A 17,742-nucleotide genomic window follows, 5' to 3' on the forward strand; every position below is an offset into this window, starting at 1 on the left:
TTCCCACCTGGACTTCCCAGAGGAAGTCTATCTTAGATAGACTTAGATAGAGCCATCTATCTCTATGGCTCCATAAAAAAGCTTTGACATAGTTATTTTATGGCCCCATAAAAAACCCCTGCTGTCTTGGTTTGCAAAACACAAACCCAAATAACAGGCCAAACTCTGAGGATGGGATTCTAGACATGTTGGCATGTTGGTTTCCAAGGAATAGTACATATTCTTGTGGAGAAAGGTTCATAATTTTTTTTAATCAAAATCTTGTCCTCTTCCTTGTACATGGGATATTGAATGTAGTGAGAACTGAATTAAAAAAGAAAAAGGATAATTATGTAATAGGACTTAGTGCCATCACTAGGCTTCCTGTTTGTGATAACAACTCCCAGGGATTTATCATTAATGTGCCAAGTAATTATGGGTTGAATTTCAAAAGAGTTAAGGAAGCAGACATATTTGGACCCCAGGTTTAAGGGTGGGAAGAAATGAGAGACTACATAGATATTTACTTTTATGTTGCTTTCCAGTTTCTGGGCTTTTTACTTTGGCATCTATTTTATGACAGTATTTACCTACCACAGTCCATAACCTACTGTGGGTAGAATTTTTTTCCTTTTTAAACTCATATAGAACACGGAAACACTAATGAAGTTTTTCATTCCACATTGCCCCTGACATATTAAACATTAAAAGGGCCACTAGTTGACTTGAGAAGGCTTGTAATACTGAGTACATAGATTTATAGTCCTTTAAGTCACTTTAAAAATATTATTTGATTGTGTGGTCTTAGCAGTTAGTAATTAAGCACATATTGTCACTCAAATAACCATTGAACTTGGTCCACGAATGGTTAGTACTTGGGATTACAGTATTTTCTGCAGATTTTAATTAGGGGAAAGCAAGTTTAGACAGTCTGTAAAGGAGAAAAATGTGAATTTTTTCTTCTGAGCTTTTTTTTTTTTAAAATTTCTATGACTCATCTAGTCTTCTGAATCTTTAAGAAGTCAGGCTTTACTTAGCTTTTTGCAGCAAAGCCAAGTGGTCCAGGCAGATGATAGGCCATTGTTGAGTAGAGAGGGTATGAAGGGTTATGCCCCCTGTAGGGAGGGGGCAAGTCAGATTTTCAAGCTAAACAGATATTTGCTGCAGTAATTATCCTTTATCATTAACGACAGGCAATTGCCATAGCAACTGGCTGCCACCTGTCTCTCACATACCAGCTTGGTATGCTCTGAAACAAAATAAGGGCAGGCTGCAAAGTCAATTGTGGAGCCCCGAGTCTGAAGGAAGAATGAAACTCTATGTCGAGATTAAAAATTTAGCTAGGGATATGCACGGTTCATTATGTTTATGAAGTATTAAATAACAAAAATTTGATCACAAAAAGAAACAACAATGAATGAACAGTGCAGACTGAGGGTAACGTAATGGTTAAAGGCACAGCTCTGGAGTCAGAGGAGAGCAGGTTTGAACCCAGGCTTCTCCACTTACTGGCTGAGTGACCCTGGACAAACGGCTTAACCTCCCTAAGCATCACAAGGTCAAACTCACTGGCTGTTGGAAGGATTAAACTGGATAATGTTTGTAAAGCACTTAGCCCAGGAAGAGTACACTGTCAGTGGCAGCTGAACTCTGGCTGTCTGGCAGCAAGGTACACGGAGCACAAGGCCAGGGTACAATGAGAAGTTATGCCGACTTAGCACATTAGATCAGTACTTGGAGAATTTAGGTCTCTAACACATGCTCCACAAGCTCTCTTCTTGGTGTGTCTGTAGGTACATGCACAGAAAAAGCAGACTGAGCTTTTGAGTGATACAATTGGGATCTTCTCTACATTTTAGTAATGTGCTCTCAGTATTGAAGAATTCAGTAGATCCTTTACTCTTTCCAGTGACAGTCTATATAGATGAATCTTTGTGGCAGTTGAAATTAGTTTTCATTTTGAGTCTCCTTGATTATGTCTTTAACCCTTTTACTGCTTCTCTGAGTCTTGGCACTGTCCAGAGGCCAATTAGAAATGTTCACCACTCTGTGCCTGCAGTAGAGGCTTTTTTTTTTTTTTTTTTGGCTATTAGGGTGACGAAGGCATGCCAAAATTTCTTTTTCTTTGAACCATGTGCTAAACAGAACCTTCAGTATCCAGAACCAGTCTTATAGGTATGCATGTTCCGTTCCCTACTATCTATCATATAATGGTAAAATATTAGGGCTGGCTCAATTCTAATCTATATTGTCAGTGCAGGATCTAAAATTCACACACATTTTCCTTTAAGTAGCAATTGCCTGAATTTGAGCACTCCCTTCCCACCACCTAGCACATTTGAATCCTGTGGTTTTCTCCTCTCTAAACAGCCTTCAGCTATCCAGTGTTCTGTTTAAACTCAGAGTATTCTCTGGAGTCAGGCCTCACCCTCTCCCTCCTGAATGCTCTGACAGCTGACTAGTTGGTCTCCTCTGCTGTTCATGTTCTACACTTTAGGCAGCATGATGTTATAAAATGCTAATGTAATCATGTTACTATCCTTAAAAAAGAACTTTTAGTGGGTTTTTTAACTTCCACGATAAAGATCTGCAGCCATCTGCTTCTGCTCACCTCTCCAGTCACATTTTTTCTCACTGTGGCTTTTCCCTGGGGATACCAGTCTACATCAAGCCATTCCAGCTTTTTGCTTTGACCTAGGATTTCTTCTAGTAAAACACCTTTTATTCTTATTCTCCATCCAAGTCCTTCATAGTCATTATCTTCTATTTAAGGACTTCCTATTTTCCTTTCTTCTAAAGATCATAACTCCCTTCTTTGCTGTAGTTCTACACATTGATCACAATTCTATTATTTTAAGAACTATTTCATTCTTCCTTATTAGACTACTTGTTTCTTACAGTAAGATCTGGGTCTCTCATTTCTCTCATCCACATGGTCAGGTAACATTAGTAAGTCCTTAATAAAATTTTGTTGAAGTAAAAGACATTTAATATTTTTATGAATAGCGTAATATTTAAAAAATTATGGTAATGAAAGAACTCCATAGAAACCATATTTTTTCATCATTACTGGATTATCATATAGACTTCACAAAATTCTAGGCTTATAGCTTTCTACTTTGAAAAATAAGTAATATTATAAGACTCTGCTTCCCATGATTAAAAGATTATTTTTTTATACCCAATAACATAAAAAATGCTCACATGGTTAAAAAACAGGTTATAAAATTATATATTCAGAATATTTAAATTTAGTAAAGATCAATATCAACAACAATATATTAAAGCTAGAAAAAAAAGTCATACCCTTCTACCCAATTTGTGAGTGGAAGGATTGAATTTTTATTTTTTTCTTTTATGTTCCTGCTATTCTAAATTTCTTACAAAGACCATGCATTTTATACTCAGAACAATAGTTTTTCACAGTAATTGGCTTGTATGGTAAGTGAGTTAAGGGTTCTTTAAACTTTCTCACTCTTGTTACGTAGAAAAGAAGGTAAAAGAATGTCTTCTTTGATTATTTACCCATTTTCTTGGTCTTAAGCCAGTCCCATTTGCTAGTATTTGAACTTAGGGTAGGCTTCAAGCCACTATTTCCACTAGATGTCACCAAACTACCGACAATAGTAGCTCAAATGCTCTGAGCACATTCAGTTTTTTAAAAACATTTAAAACACCATTATTTCAGTATTCTTTGGTATCATACAAAGCATTCAAAATTTGAAAAATTAGAAAGAAAATGCATATTACATAAGGTTCTGCCCCTTATATAACAAGTGAGGGCTTATATGAATCCTTTGGCTTTATGTAATATGTATTTTATTAGCTTAATATAAACATGAGGAGAAAATTGGTATCAGTGGCCTTGTTTAAAAATTATTATTATTTCCAGGAAAATTTCAGATATCTTTTTTATATCATACACCAAGCAAAAAAAGGTTAGAATCCTGAAACTCCTTTGAGCAATACTTTTTAACCCCATATGGTTTCAATCACTGAATGTCTAGCCTTTTGGTTAATGAATAAAACTATCTTACTGTATTGGATAATTTCCAGAACATTTATTGTAAAGCTGTTTAGAGTCAATTTTATGCTTCTGACAGCAAAACAAATAACTTCCTTGAGAAATGAAATAAGGTATCTCTAATCTAACAAAGGGCAGCTAAGAGCCACGCTTCTTTAAATGTATTTATGTGTGGGTTCAAAACCGGTCTGTTTTCTGATTGGCTCAGTTACCAACTAAAGTGAGGGGTTTGAGCAAGCTTGTTTCCAATCATTTTGGTGGTGAATGAAAATGATTGGCCAGTCAAAAGACATTTAAATTAGGGAGTGAGCTCTTGGAAAGAAATCTATGCACTGTCTCCTACATTATTGCTTAAACTTCCCCACAGGACAAGAAGGCATAACAGTTTGTAAACAAAAATCTGACTATATTTCTCTCTTTTATTCCTAAATCTTTATTTTTCCCCCTCTTCGGTTGTTACCCTTTTAAAATAACATGTGCTAATTCTTGTTTATGGTGTTAAGGATTCTGACTATAAGAATACTATTGTCTAATTTTAAATTTTTTCTGTCCCTCTTAATGGCAATGTTTCATATTCTCAGCATAAAAATTCAAAAATAACCAAGACAGCAGTGATGATAACAGTGAGTTTTCTTATAGGAAAAGAGCTACTGTTAATTTTTAAAAGATGAAAACCAAACTAAATCAGCAACCTCCCATCATCATCCGCATATCTCAGGTCATTTATAAAGCTTTTAATGTTTTTTTGTTTACTTGTTTTTTTAGTGCTGGGGTTTGAACACAGGGCCTTGTACTTACTAGGTAAGTGCTATACCATACTGAGCCCTCCCATACTCCAGCCCTTCTGAAACATTTTTAAAAAGAAGATAAATGTCATTTAATCATTGTATTTCACGTGTTACCATCCAAAATAAATAAATCTACATTTCATCAGGGATATATTAGGGTTAGCATCACAAGTGTCACCTGACATTTTGTGTAAAAATATGAATTATAAGCACTATGGATAAAAATAATATGGTAGGGAGAATAACCACAGTATTTTGGGATTGTGGTTTTTGCAAGTAATAATCAGTTACAACCTGACACTTATATGGTTTTTGCCCTAAACACTGTTTCATTGAGGATACATGTACATTTTCATTATACAAAGAAGTCAGGTCTGTGTTCAGTCCTCTTGCAATATTATAGTATGTAATTGCAATTTAGTTCTAATATTCTAGACATCTCCTTCAAATTTCTTTACTTAAACCTTTTATATGAAATATTTATCTGAATCACTCTGATAGGTGACAAGCCTGAACTGTAAAGTGGAGAAGCCATTTTTTGGAAGTCTCTCTCCAGATATCCAGATTTGCTTCTCTATAGTACTTAAAAAATGAATAGCCTCTATCAGCTACATACAAACCCTAATAAACTCACCACCTAGACACATTTTAAAATGTTATTATTCAATGACTTTCTTTCTTTGTGTCCACCAAACCTTCCCCTGCCTCTTGGCTCCAAAGCATAATGCATTTATTCTATGTTATTTTCATATTCACTAGATCCTGCTACAACTGATTATTGCAACTGTAGGTAGAGACAGGATTTTTACGAGTATGTTCTCATCCATGAAATTACTCTGGCTCCTCAGAGTCTAAGTCTGCATTTTCACATCTTTTTGAAATAAAAGTTCCTTTTAGGATTGGTTCATGTCTTTGAAGATATTTGTGGTGATTTGCTGCAGTTCTTTAACTTCCTGTGTTTTAATGAATGCTCTGGGGCAAGCTTGCTGTAGTCCAGCACTAAATTTTATATTATTGTTTGCTTTGGGAGTCAGCCATGAAAATTTGCTCAGCTCATTGCTGAAGGATATTGGAACACATTTCTCACCGACATGGCATCATCTGTAGTGTGGATGGAGCCTTCATGCTGACAAATACTGCATGAATGGCTGTTGGAGCCAGTAGGCACTCCTGATGATTAACTATAAAAATGCTTTTGACTCTGGTTGCTGACAGGAATGACAATGCTTTGGCCAGACTGGCCTCCTTCTGGACACCAAAGGATGTTCCAGTCTTGGTTTTACCATCTGGTTTCGATTCAAGCCAGCAACAATGAAAAGAAGAGTCTTTTAAAGAGGCAGCAAGAGACTAATTCTTCTGGCTGTATAATCTTTCTCTGACAAATGAAAAAAAAAATGCACTCAGGCCAGGTGAACAAAGCTGCAGCTTCTGCAATTCTAATTTCTGGGATAAAGGCGTTTGAACATCTTCCTAAGGCAAAGGGAACCTGAGTGTGTGAGTCACAAATATACTTTGTGTGCAAAAGACAGTTAAATGCATGAGCTTGTACTATAGAGCTGAAGTTTAGTGTCTGTATTTTATAGGAATTATTTCTTCCTAAGCAAACCTAAATTTATTCAGCTGGTATAAGAATACTCAGCCCTGGGAATAGTAATAGAAGCAGCAATGATAATACAGGTTGTATATCCCTAATCTAAAATGCCTGGAAACAATATTCTTCTGTGTCCAGGCATTTTAGATTTCTTCTGAATTTTGGGATAGTCACATATTAATGAAATATCTGAGAATAGGACTCAAGTTTAAACACGAACTTTATTTATTTATGTTTCATATGCACTTTATTCATATAGCCTGCAGGTCATTTTATACAATAATTTTAGTGCATCTGTATTTTGACTGCAACCTGTTAAAGGAGATCAGGTGTGGAATTTTATGGCTGAGGTATTATGTCGGCACTCAGAAAGTTTTGGATTTTGGATTCTTGGATTAGGGATACTCAACCTGTAATAATCTTTCTGTGAGGCAGTATAGTTTCCAAATGTTATTCAACTACATTATCTCTTTTGATCCTCACCAAAAATCCTGTACACAAGAATACATTTTCATACTTTAAATTTTACACACACGGAAACAAACTGAGAAAAACTAAATAATAATATAACTCAAGGTCACGCAGAAGATGGTAGGGTTCTGAGTGGAGTGGTGTGGTGGAGAAACTGTAACGCAGGTGACTTCTTGCCAATTGCCAGTGTACCTGGACTTATTTCCTCCTGGCAAAATTCCCATGTTTCAAAAAGGTCAGAATTATTCCTTGACTTTAACTTGAAAAATAAAATATTGCCTGTTTTCTTATGTAACTTGTCATTGTTTTACATAGTGCTTCTTAGACCTGAGATTCTTAAGCCATGGACTAATTGTTTTACCAATAGTAAATGTTAACACTGGATGAGAATTTGAATCATATAGGTGTTGTGTTATAGACCAGTGTTGACTTGGGTGAGGAAGGAGGGACAAAGCCTAGGTGCTGTTGGGGCTCTAAGTGGCTTAACTCTGAAGTAGTGTTGCCTGAATAAATCCTGACATTTCTTTCCCCCCCTGAATCGCCTCTTTTCCCATTCTTTAATGATCCTATACAAACTGAGTGGTACTTTCCTAAAGAGGAAGAAAGTAATAATAAAAATAAAACTATTTGAGCAAAAATATTTTCTTCAATGAAACATTTAGCTAATATCCATATATTTTTCATTCGGGGTGAAAGAATTTCCTGATTAATGTTATAAAAATAAAGCAGAGGCTTGCTGAAAACACTGGCATCACAGACAACAGTGGGCTGCAACCAGAATATACTTGTCCTTGTTTATTGGGTCCCAAATGGACCCCTCTAGTATTTTTAATTTTGTTCTAGGGATTGAACCCAGGAGTGCTTTATAATTGAGTTACATCTTCATTCCTTTTTAAATTTTTTTTTTGACACAAGGTCTAGCTAAGTTGCTGAAGCTGACCTTGAACTTGTGATCCTCCTGCCTCAGTCTCCCTAGTCACTGGGATTACAGGCGTGCACCACTGTACCCAGCCTTTTAGAGTATTCTTTTAAAACTTAGCTACTACAGGGGACAAAAGCAGTATATTTTCCCTCAGCAAGGCAAGGTTCATAACCGAAAATCTATCACAAAAGAGATATTAATAAGATATTAATAAGAGAAAAACATACAAATTTATTCAGTATAAGTTTTACATGAAAGGGGAACCTTTGGAAATGGAGGCTCAAAGAAACAGGGAAATCAGTTTATTTTTATGGACAGTTTTGCAGAAATACCATGGGATAACAAAAGGGTATGGTCTAATGGAAATAAACTGGGGGGAATTTAGCAAGTCCTGTTGTTCAGATTCTTTCCTATAATTCTGTGTCTTCAGAGATAAGGATGTTCCTTTTTTTCTGGATACACAGAGGGCCCCTATGAAGTGAAGGTCTTATGACCTACTTCAGGGCAAGGTAGCTAAATTTTATGGCCTTTTTCAGGGAAGAGGGAACTAGGGGCAGTCTAGTTTCTCTTCCCTGCTGCAAGAAAGAGTAGGTGAGAGAAAGTCACAGTGACCTTCCTGTTTCTATTGTTTTCTCATGTTCCAAAATGCCATATTTGGGTAGTATGTCCAGAACTCCATCACTACACAGAGTACAAAAGTTTTCCAAAACTTGTTTGAATGTTTTCATTTATATGTATATGTAACAATGTATTATATACATATGCATAACTGCATATCTGTTTATGTGTTTTCAGACTGTAGAGCAGAGCAAATCTAGGGTAAGCATTAAAGTGTTCTTTGTGTACAACTTGAATCAAAGTATAATTTGCTTTAGCTCAAATCTCTGCTGCTCAAAATGGACATTTTTATTTCCAGTGTTTCAGGTACTGCATTTGAAGATAGTCTCGTTCACTCTAGAGGTCACTTGCAATAACTGGCCTGCAGGGTTTGGGGAAAGATTACCTTCCAACCATCATCATTTCAAGCAACTATTCTTTTCAAGTAGAAAAAGAGTTGAGTGTCTTAAATAAAAAACAAAAACAAAAATGATTTTTAAAGAGATTATTCTAAACTTGTTGGGAAATCCTAACAAAAATGAGAGTTACTCCTCTCCCAGAGAGCATCGAGTGAGAAGGAGACACATGTCTCGCCTGAATCACTTGAACAAAGCCAGGAGACTTGCCCAGGAACAGATGCCAAAGTCTGTGCTTTCTCACATCTGCATTCCTCTGACCAGAGCAGTGGGCTCAGAAAACCTCTTTTCACAGCTGATTTTCTATAGAATCCTATTTCTTAATTCCCTGCACTTGGTTAATTCCTGAACTTATTTGATTCTCCTCTCACTATTGAAATCTTAGCTCTACCACATTCACCAGGCCATGGTTTTTTGAATATGCCACAATCATTTCTTGTTCTGATTGCTTGGTGATGCTTTTCTGCTCTTCTGTTATGCTCTATGCCCCCTTTTCTATATTCAAATGGCTCCCATCTTTCAGAGAATAGGCTTTGTCATCAGACAGGCCTTGGTTGGAGCCTGTGTTGTTTACATGACTTTGGGTAAAAAGTCCTTTATCCATCAGTAGATAGAGATAGTAATGTTTAAGTATTAAACAGAAGATTAAATAGAATACTTCTTGCAAAAAGTTTAGTGTAATAATTGTCACATAGAAAATAATGTTCAAATGTTTTTACTTCAGAGCCACTGACCACTCCATAAGTCCTTTCCTGGAGATTCAGGCTCATAGGTTTATTTTTTCTTAGGATTGTTCTTATGGATGATCCAGCAGATGCTTTTTAATACATTCTAATAAATCAAATAACTTGATAAAGTAATACAATTTCAATGTTCTCATCATTATATATTTGTTATTTTATCTTCCTTGTCAGATTGTAGATTTGTTGAGATTATGAATCACAATTTATATTTTCCCTGTATAGATCATAACAGATACATGGGCATTTAATTGTCTTTCAAAGAATTCTTATTGGTTATTTAAAAAGCAAGATAAAGGAATATGTGAACTTAAGTCCTATTGAGACTCAGAGAGACAGAGATTGGAAGTAAGGATGAATGAGGATAAAGAGGAAAAGATAAGAAAAATGATTGACTATCTGTATTACGTAACTGACACTCTGCTAAGTCACATAATGTAATTCTTCCAACTCTGTCCTTATTTTATGTAAGAAGAGAAAGTAATGTATGATAGTATGTCTGTTTTCTCATCTGAGGCTCAGGGTATTGGGGTAATTGGAAACCACCATAATAAGATCTAGATAGAAGTGTACCAAGAAGTAAACAAGTCAACATTACATAAACTGATGATCGAGGTTCTGAGTGTCTCTTTACTGGTATTATATTTTAGCTCTGTATGTTCCTTTTTTGAGTTTGACTTCTGGGTCTCTGATGTTAAATTTGCAGATGATCCCTGAGTTTTCTTTGATGTTCTTGAAGAATTTTCTGAGACCACCTTTCCAGAGCTTCACCTAGGTGTGTTGCGTTGGGGTTCCTCTGTAAAGGAGAACAAAGAGCTACTCAGCTCTTCTTTTGTGGGTTTTGATGCTGGTATCCTCTCTGGAGGCCATTCCTTGTTCCTGACTACAAACATTCTAGATCCAACAAAATGAGACCTACCAATAACATGGTTTCAACTTTTTGTCAAAACCCAGCAGACCAACTCAGTTCCAACCATACCATCAACAGGTATTAGGATAAAATTTGGCAATGTGCGGACAGGTCCCAGGATAAAACTTTTATCCTTATTTCATTTCATTTGTTTCTCCCCCAAATCAACAGAAAACCTGTTTAGTTCCTGAACAATGCATCTTCTACTAATCATTGAATATTATGCGTAAATTATTAAAATTCTGAGTTTGTTTTCATTGGTCATTTTGTTTTAAAGGTACATTCTAGAGTCACAGAGTATTTGTCTTTCAACAAATTCTCCGGAGACCAGTGCCTATCCAAATGGGATACATGTACTACATGTATCAGGAATGGTGCTAGTTGAAAGGTAGTAAATAAAAGTTCAAATTTCTGAGATGCTATTGAAACTTTCTGAGTCAGAATCTCTGCTAGAAAGATGTAGGAATCTGCATTTTCAAATAAGCTCCCCAGGTGAGCTACTGCCTTTGACTGTGTGACCCCTCAATTTATTGACCAAGAGTCATCTCCAACATGAATGGGAAGCAGGGCTTTCACTGAAAAGGTGGTGCTATTAAACAACAACAACAGCAGCAGCAACAACAACAAACCAGATGTGCTTATTCATGTTAGAAGGAAAGATACAGATATTCACTCAAGAAATGTTGGTTCAACTTGTGTACCTGTCCCTGTGATAGGCACTCAGAGAACAAAGATGAAATAAGACCTTAGAATTCCTCTTGATGACTTTTCAGTCTGCTTCTAGACACAAATCAATGAAGACAAAATTACGACATGATGCAACATTGCTATTGGGAATATATTGAGTGTATTGACAGTAATTGCATGATATGAATCAATAACCTTAAAAATGTACATGGGTAAAGTCCTTGATCTTTGAATATGAACTTAATCTAAGGGAAAACATTGCAGTTAGATAGTTGGTTAAGAGCAAATTAACACCTATTTACTATGATTTCACATGTATATTCTCATTGGATCCTCACAAATACACTTGGGTGAGATTATATCTTTTTTTTTCCTAGATGACAGAATTAAAACTTTGAGATGATAAATGATTTGACCCAGATCACACCATCAGAAAGTGACAGACCTAGTATTCAAACTTCAGTTTGCTGGCACCAAAGATGATTCTCCTAACCACAGGGCTTTGTCCTCTAAAGAGTACAGCTGTGTGCAATAGTCATTGCAGAGCTGCATGTTGATGTAAAAGTGGGAAATGTCCCAAATGTCCAGCATCTGGGGATTGGTTATTAAGTTAGAGCTACAAAGATGAAAAGCTGATAATTTGGCTAGGGTTTCACCAAGTCCTCCTGGCTTATTGCTTATAGAAACTCTTGATCACTTGGATTCCAACTGTCTATATTGAAGGTCCTGAAATACCCTGACTACCTCTAGTGGTACAGAGAGCTACCTGGAAATGAAGAGTTGAGTTTCTGTTAGTTTAACGAAACCGAGGACTCTGAATATTCACCAAGGCCTCGCTTAGTACGGTGGATCTGACTTTGACTACCTATATGACCCTAATGAAGGATGGTGAAGGTATCCTCAAAGCCCAGGGCATCATTGCTGGTTGCTTTGATGGTCAGTATATGAGCTATTTCTGCAGACGTGAGCTGGGTGAATGATGGGTGGCCAGGTCAGTGGATTTGTTGTCTTGCTGTCTTCTGTAAGTGATTTTGACATAAATGATAGAGTAAATACCTTATTAAGTTCTCCAGTGGACCAGGAAGAAGATATTAACATTTTAAAATATAAAGTACTATACTGCATAACATAAAATGCAATGGTCAGCTGAGGTACTTACAGTAAATTCTCCGTCTGCTGGAGTTTAATTATTTAGAGTTTTCTATTAAACCTCTATTAACTGGAGTGTGTGTGAGTGTGTGTGTGTGTGTGTGTGTGTGTGTGTGTGTGTGTGTACCCATGAGTACTCTCACCAATAATATAAGGAAAAAGTGTTTAATAATCTGCAAACTTGTTTCTGTATTTGAAAGTTTTTTTTTTGTAATAAAACTAGAATAAGATATATTCTGGATTCAACTAGTCTTTACTGGAAGCTATTCTATTTATTTAACTGAATTACTCATATTTAAAATTTCCATCCCCAAACAGAAAGTGTATGTTAGTTAATACTGAGTTATTCAGACTACTAAATTAACATTTCATCTCCATAGCCATTCTAGATAATTGAAGTTTAGTTATCCTAGCCAAACTCGTTGCTCTACCCACAATCTATTTTGAAGAAATAAAAGGGATATTAAGGATTCATGATACCAGATAATGCCTCAGCCTTTTCTTTCTCCCATGAAGAAGCTATCTACATATCTATGCATGTGTATATTCATAAATACATGCATCTCCTTGTTTTCAAGAGATAAACATAAATAAGACATGTAATGAGTTTTTTTCCCCCTCTAATTGTGAACTGTAACAGCACTGAACTCTCTGTGACTTAAGATGAAGCACTTCATTATCCATGTCACATTATCATCTGGAAAGAGTTGGCTGTGTTTAAACTGAGCTTAACTGTATTTAAAATGAAATACAACATATTTACATTTTCTCTCCTAGTTTATTATAAAGTTTACACTTTTAAATTTTTAAATAGAAAACGTTTGCCAGAACTAGGATTTGTATGTGTTCCTTTGACTTAGCTGCAAGAATCAATCAGATCATGTTAAGGTGCACAATAAGGCTCTTTTTGAAGCCTATTATTAAATATACATAAGAATAGACTTTTTTATGTGTTCAGAAATAAAGAGAAAGAAAGTGTTCTGTGTTTTTGAAGATTGAAATCCTTCAAAGCTTTTTTTCCATTGCAAGAAAACAAAAGGCTATTGTAAATTGAAGTGCTGAAACAGCGACAGCAGCAAAGAAATTAATTGCTCATTCATGAAAGAAAAAGTATAAATGAGAGGCAAAAGTTAACCCCTCAAAATAAAGTGTGCGGCTAACAAAAACAGCCATCAGCTCCTCTGTTTTTAAACACGATGGGCCTCTTTGTGCTGCTGGTTGTTTTGTTTGGAGGATTGGTGGCAATGGTTGACGACACTCTACCTATTTTGGAAAAAGACACAAGCCTACATCTAAAGATTTAATGTTTTTCTCCAGAGGAGGATCCTGCTGTTTATGGTACTATATTGTAAAAGCTAAAGTAAGGAGTATCCTATACCTAGTGTCTAATACTTTTGAAAAATTATGCTTATGGCATTCTCTGATTAGATGGTCTAATTAAAATATAATGCACACACAGACACACATTCATCGTGGTAGTGATTATTAAGTTTCCAGGGGCTGTGAACAAGCGCTAGAAATTGAAGACTATGTAGAATTTTCTCTAAAACAGTCAAATTAAGTGATCAATCCTATTTAGAAAGGTTTTTCAATATCTTTCATGCCCCAGGGAATCTTGCTCCAACCAAGAGCTGTGGCTGGTAGCTACTATGTCTACATTTGCAACAGCTTGAGCTATGCCATCTCACAGGGTTTAGGGAAATTGCTGCCAGCATAAAGCAAATAATTCCCTCCCTCTGGTCCTCAGGAATTGCAGGAAACTGTAATTTCTCATTATCAAACCTTCTGCTCTGTACCATCCTGCTGTACCTTTGAACCACGAGTCTTATTCGTAATCACCTTTCCATCTTAAGCACAGGTGTATATGTATTTTGATGTGACAAAATCACACCTCGTCATCAGCAGTATAACATCTTCTGAAGGTGAAGGGAGAAATCTGAGGCAAATTGAAGGGTGGCTAAAGCATCATTGTAATATTAAAACTTTGACTTTACCTACAAAGGTTCACACATTAAGTTAGTTGAAAAATCAAGTATTCATTTGGGTTTCACCCAAAATATTTGTTCACTTTACCAGAAAGAGTCTAAGGCAATTTTCCAGAATTCCATCTCTAAAAGTTCATTTAAGCAGGGAGATATTTCTTGTACTGCATTGATTTAATGTCTTGACCTAGCAGTAGTAATACAACATGGACAAAACATGGAAGTTGGGGATTAGTAATGCTAATAAATAACAACAACAACAACAACAACAATAATAATAATAGTTATTATTATTATTATTATTATATTCAAGGACAAATGCAGTTCCCAATATATGAATATTTTATTCTACAATAATTTTATTTGGAAATTCATGTTTAAAACTCAAAAGACATTTTGTCATGAAAACATTATGATAAATGATTATTTAGTTTCTCGGCTAATGTGTGAAATATATTTGAAATTTGGAAGTTAATTATTAAATAAAATTTCTCTTGGGAAATGTATTCAGAGTACTATAGAATGTCAAGGCAGGTCATTCTCCCCCATACTCAACCTGTGAGCAATAGAATATGGAGTGCCCTGGATCGAAGGTGGCCTCTATAGCAGAAAAGGATTTTCAGCAGGACAGGGGGTTGAAGGATGAGGCCTGAGGGACTTTAACGAAGGGGAGCTGAGATACAAAGGGTTAGAGGGATAGAAGAGGGTTGTGGGGAGATAATAATTGCCAGGAGACAAATGTTCTAACCTTAGTCTGATCTTGTCTCTCGCAGTATGCAGCAGTGTTTTTCTCTGGAAGTAAAAAAAGTTCCTGTTAATAGTAAAAGAAGAGAAGTAAAAAAAGAGAAGTTTCCATCTTAGTTTAGATGGGGCACTATTTACATGTATGAGATACAAGGAAGTTGAGGGTCACTCTTTGATGATAATGATGCTTATTTTTTGAATTGAATTTAGCTACAAATTGAGAGAAGTTCTTGAGAAGTTCTCATTAAAAAAGATCATGTGAACATTTGTTCATTCAATAAACAGTTACTGAGGGCATTGTTGTAAGACACCAGCTATCTCCAATTTCTTTAAAAACTATTAGGGTGCAGAGCAATGAAGTAGAAACTTCAACTTGCAAAATATTTTCTAGTGATTATGTTTTTGACTCCAGAGAACCCAATAGTGGGGAGATGGTATTCTCTGACTCATTTTATTGGGACTCTTCTGAGGGTGTAGACTGTGCATGCGAGGCCTTTAGAAAAGGGAGAGATGACTTCTAGATTAGAGGTTGGAAGACATTATGGAAATAGTGGTGTTTTAACTGGGTTTTGAAGGATGGATAAAACATAGTAAGTACTTAAAAATTAGGTTGCTTTCAGATATGAAGGTAGAATCAATAGGCCTTGGAAACTAATTGGATAAAGAGAGTAAGGAAATTTTATCATGACTTTTGAGTTAGAGTATTTGTGAAGATACTGAGATCTTTTCAGGTAGGGAAAACAGAAGAGAATTTGTATATTCAGTTTAGGTCGCATTGAGACTGAGCAGCTTTCTTGGTCTGTTCAGGTTGACAGGTGCATCGAACACCAGGAAATGAGGGGACTGTATATTCCAGAATGTCATATATAAATTGACTAATATGTGTCTTCTGTGTCTGACTTCTTAGGCTCAGTGCAGTTTTTTGTAAGGTTTACTCATGTTGTGGCATGTATCGGTATTTCATTACTTTTCATGGGTGAATGCTATTTTGTGGTGTGGATATACCACATTTAGTTTATCTGTTCTTCACTTGATGGGTATTTGTGTGTTTCCACCCTTTGACTATTAAGAGTAATGCTGCCATGAACATTTGTGTACTAGTTTTTGTGTGAATATGTGCATTTCTCTTGGGTATATTCCACCTAGCTGTGGAATTGCTGTATCATATGTTTATTAGGATTATTTTTCTTTTTTGTAGTTTTTTATCGTAGGCTACTTTTTTCAATGTTTTCCACAATGAATATACCATTTTGAGTTTCCACAGCAATGTGGATGGTGGTACCTATTTCCGCACATCCTTGTCAACATTTGTTATTTTCTGTTTTTTGAATAGAGCCATCCTAATGGGTATGAAGTGGTACCTATGGATTTGAGCTGCATGTCTCTAATGACTAATGATATTGAGGATTTTTTTCATATGCTCATTGGCCATCTGTATATATTATTTGGGGAAAAATGACTATTCAAACACCCTTAATCAATTTAATTGGGCTCTTCGTCTTTTGAGTTGTTAGAGAATTCTTTATATATTCTTGATATTAGCCTCTTATTAGATACATGATTTCCAAATATCTTATCCTATTCTGTTTGTTGTCATTTCATTTTCTGGATAGTGTCTTTTGAAGTTCACATTTCTTAGCCATCTGAGGTCCTCTCTAACTCTGCTTCTGATTTACCTTCCTGTTTTATCTTCTGTGATCTCTTATATTAGTTCTAAGTAGATGCATTCACTTCCTGTTTGGTTTAAAAAAAACACCTAGATGCATTCACTTCCTGTTTGGTTTAAAAAAACACCTAAGTATGCTCATCATACTAATGCCACTTTTCCCACTGAAATACACTTCTCAATTCCTCTATTATTACCTAAATCCTGTGTATCCAGAAAGACACACCTCCTGTTTTGAAAATTCTGCTTTCTCTTTGAAGAATTCCTCGACAATCTTAGCCCAGAGCAGCTCCTTCTTAGTTTACACTTTTCTTTTTTTGCTACCAAAAAATTGTTTACTTGGCACTTAACACAGGAGATAAAAACTCTTATTCCTAATAATTTTTTTCAGCATACAGTTTTACCCCACTAACAGTGAATTCCTTGCTTTGTATATTTATTTACATTTAAGTGTGTGTGTGTGTGTGTGTGTGTGTGTGTGTGTGTGAGAGAGAGAGAGAGAGAAAGAGGTGGGGGGAGGGAGATGGAGTAGGTTTGTACTTCATTTAAATTTGTTTTGAGAAAAGCTCTCTAGTTTACCTTAAAACAATGACATATGATTGGCACTAAATCAATTCTCTCTCACATACATTCATATTTATTCTGATATTAAGTATGTTTAGCAAGCTACCTATCTTTCTTTAATAAAAATAAGCATTTGAAGTTTATAAGTTCTGATTCTCATAGAAGAATATTGGTAGGAAAATTGATTCTTCTAATTTTAACTCCCCAAACGGATGCATTGCAATTTATTATTATTATTCTTGTAATTATATTCGTTATTATATGTAAGATAATTAGGGAAACATTAGAAAACATAGTTATTTCCATTATTATGATTAGGTTGTCTTTTCAAAAGGAGTGTTATAGAAACCAACCATTAATGTGGAGATTGCAAAAACTATCTGAATATGTGATAGCTCCCAGCAGGAATACTGAGAAAGGAGTGAAGGCTGAATCTAGGCTATAGTCTACAGAAACAGGTTACCTAGGGTTACAGTCATGACTGACAATGTACAAAATTAAGGGTATATGTC

The sequence above is a fragment of the Spermophilus citellus genome (genome assembly GCF_964194105.1).
Source record: "Spermophilus citellus genome assembly, chromosome: 4".
Lineage (NCBI taxonomy): Eukaryota > Metazoa > Chordata > Mammalia > Rodentia > Sciuridae > Spermophilus > Spermophilus citellus.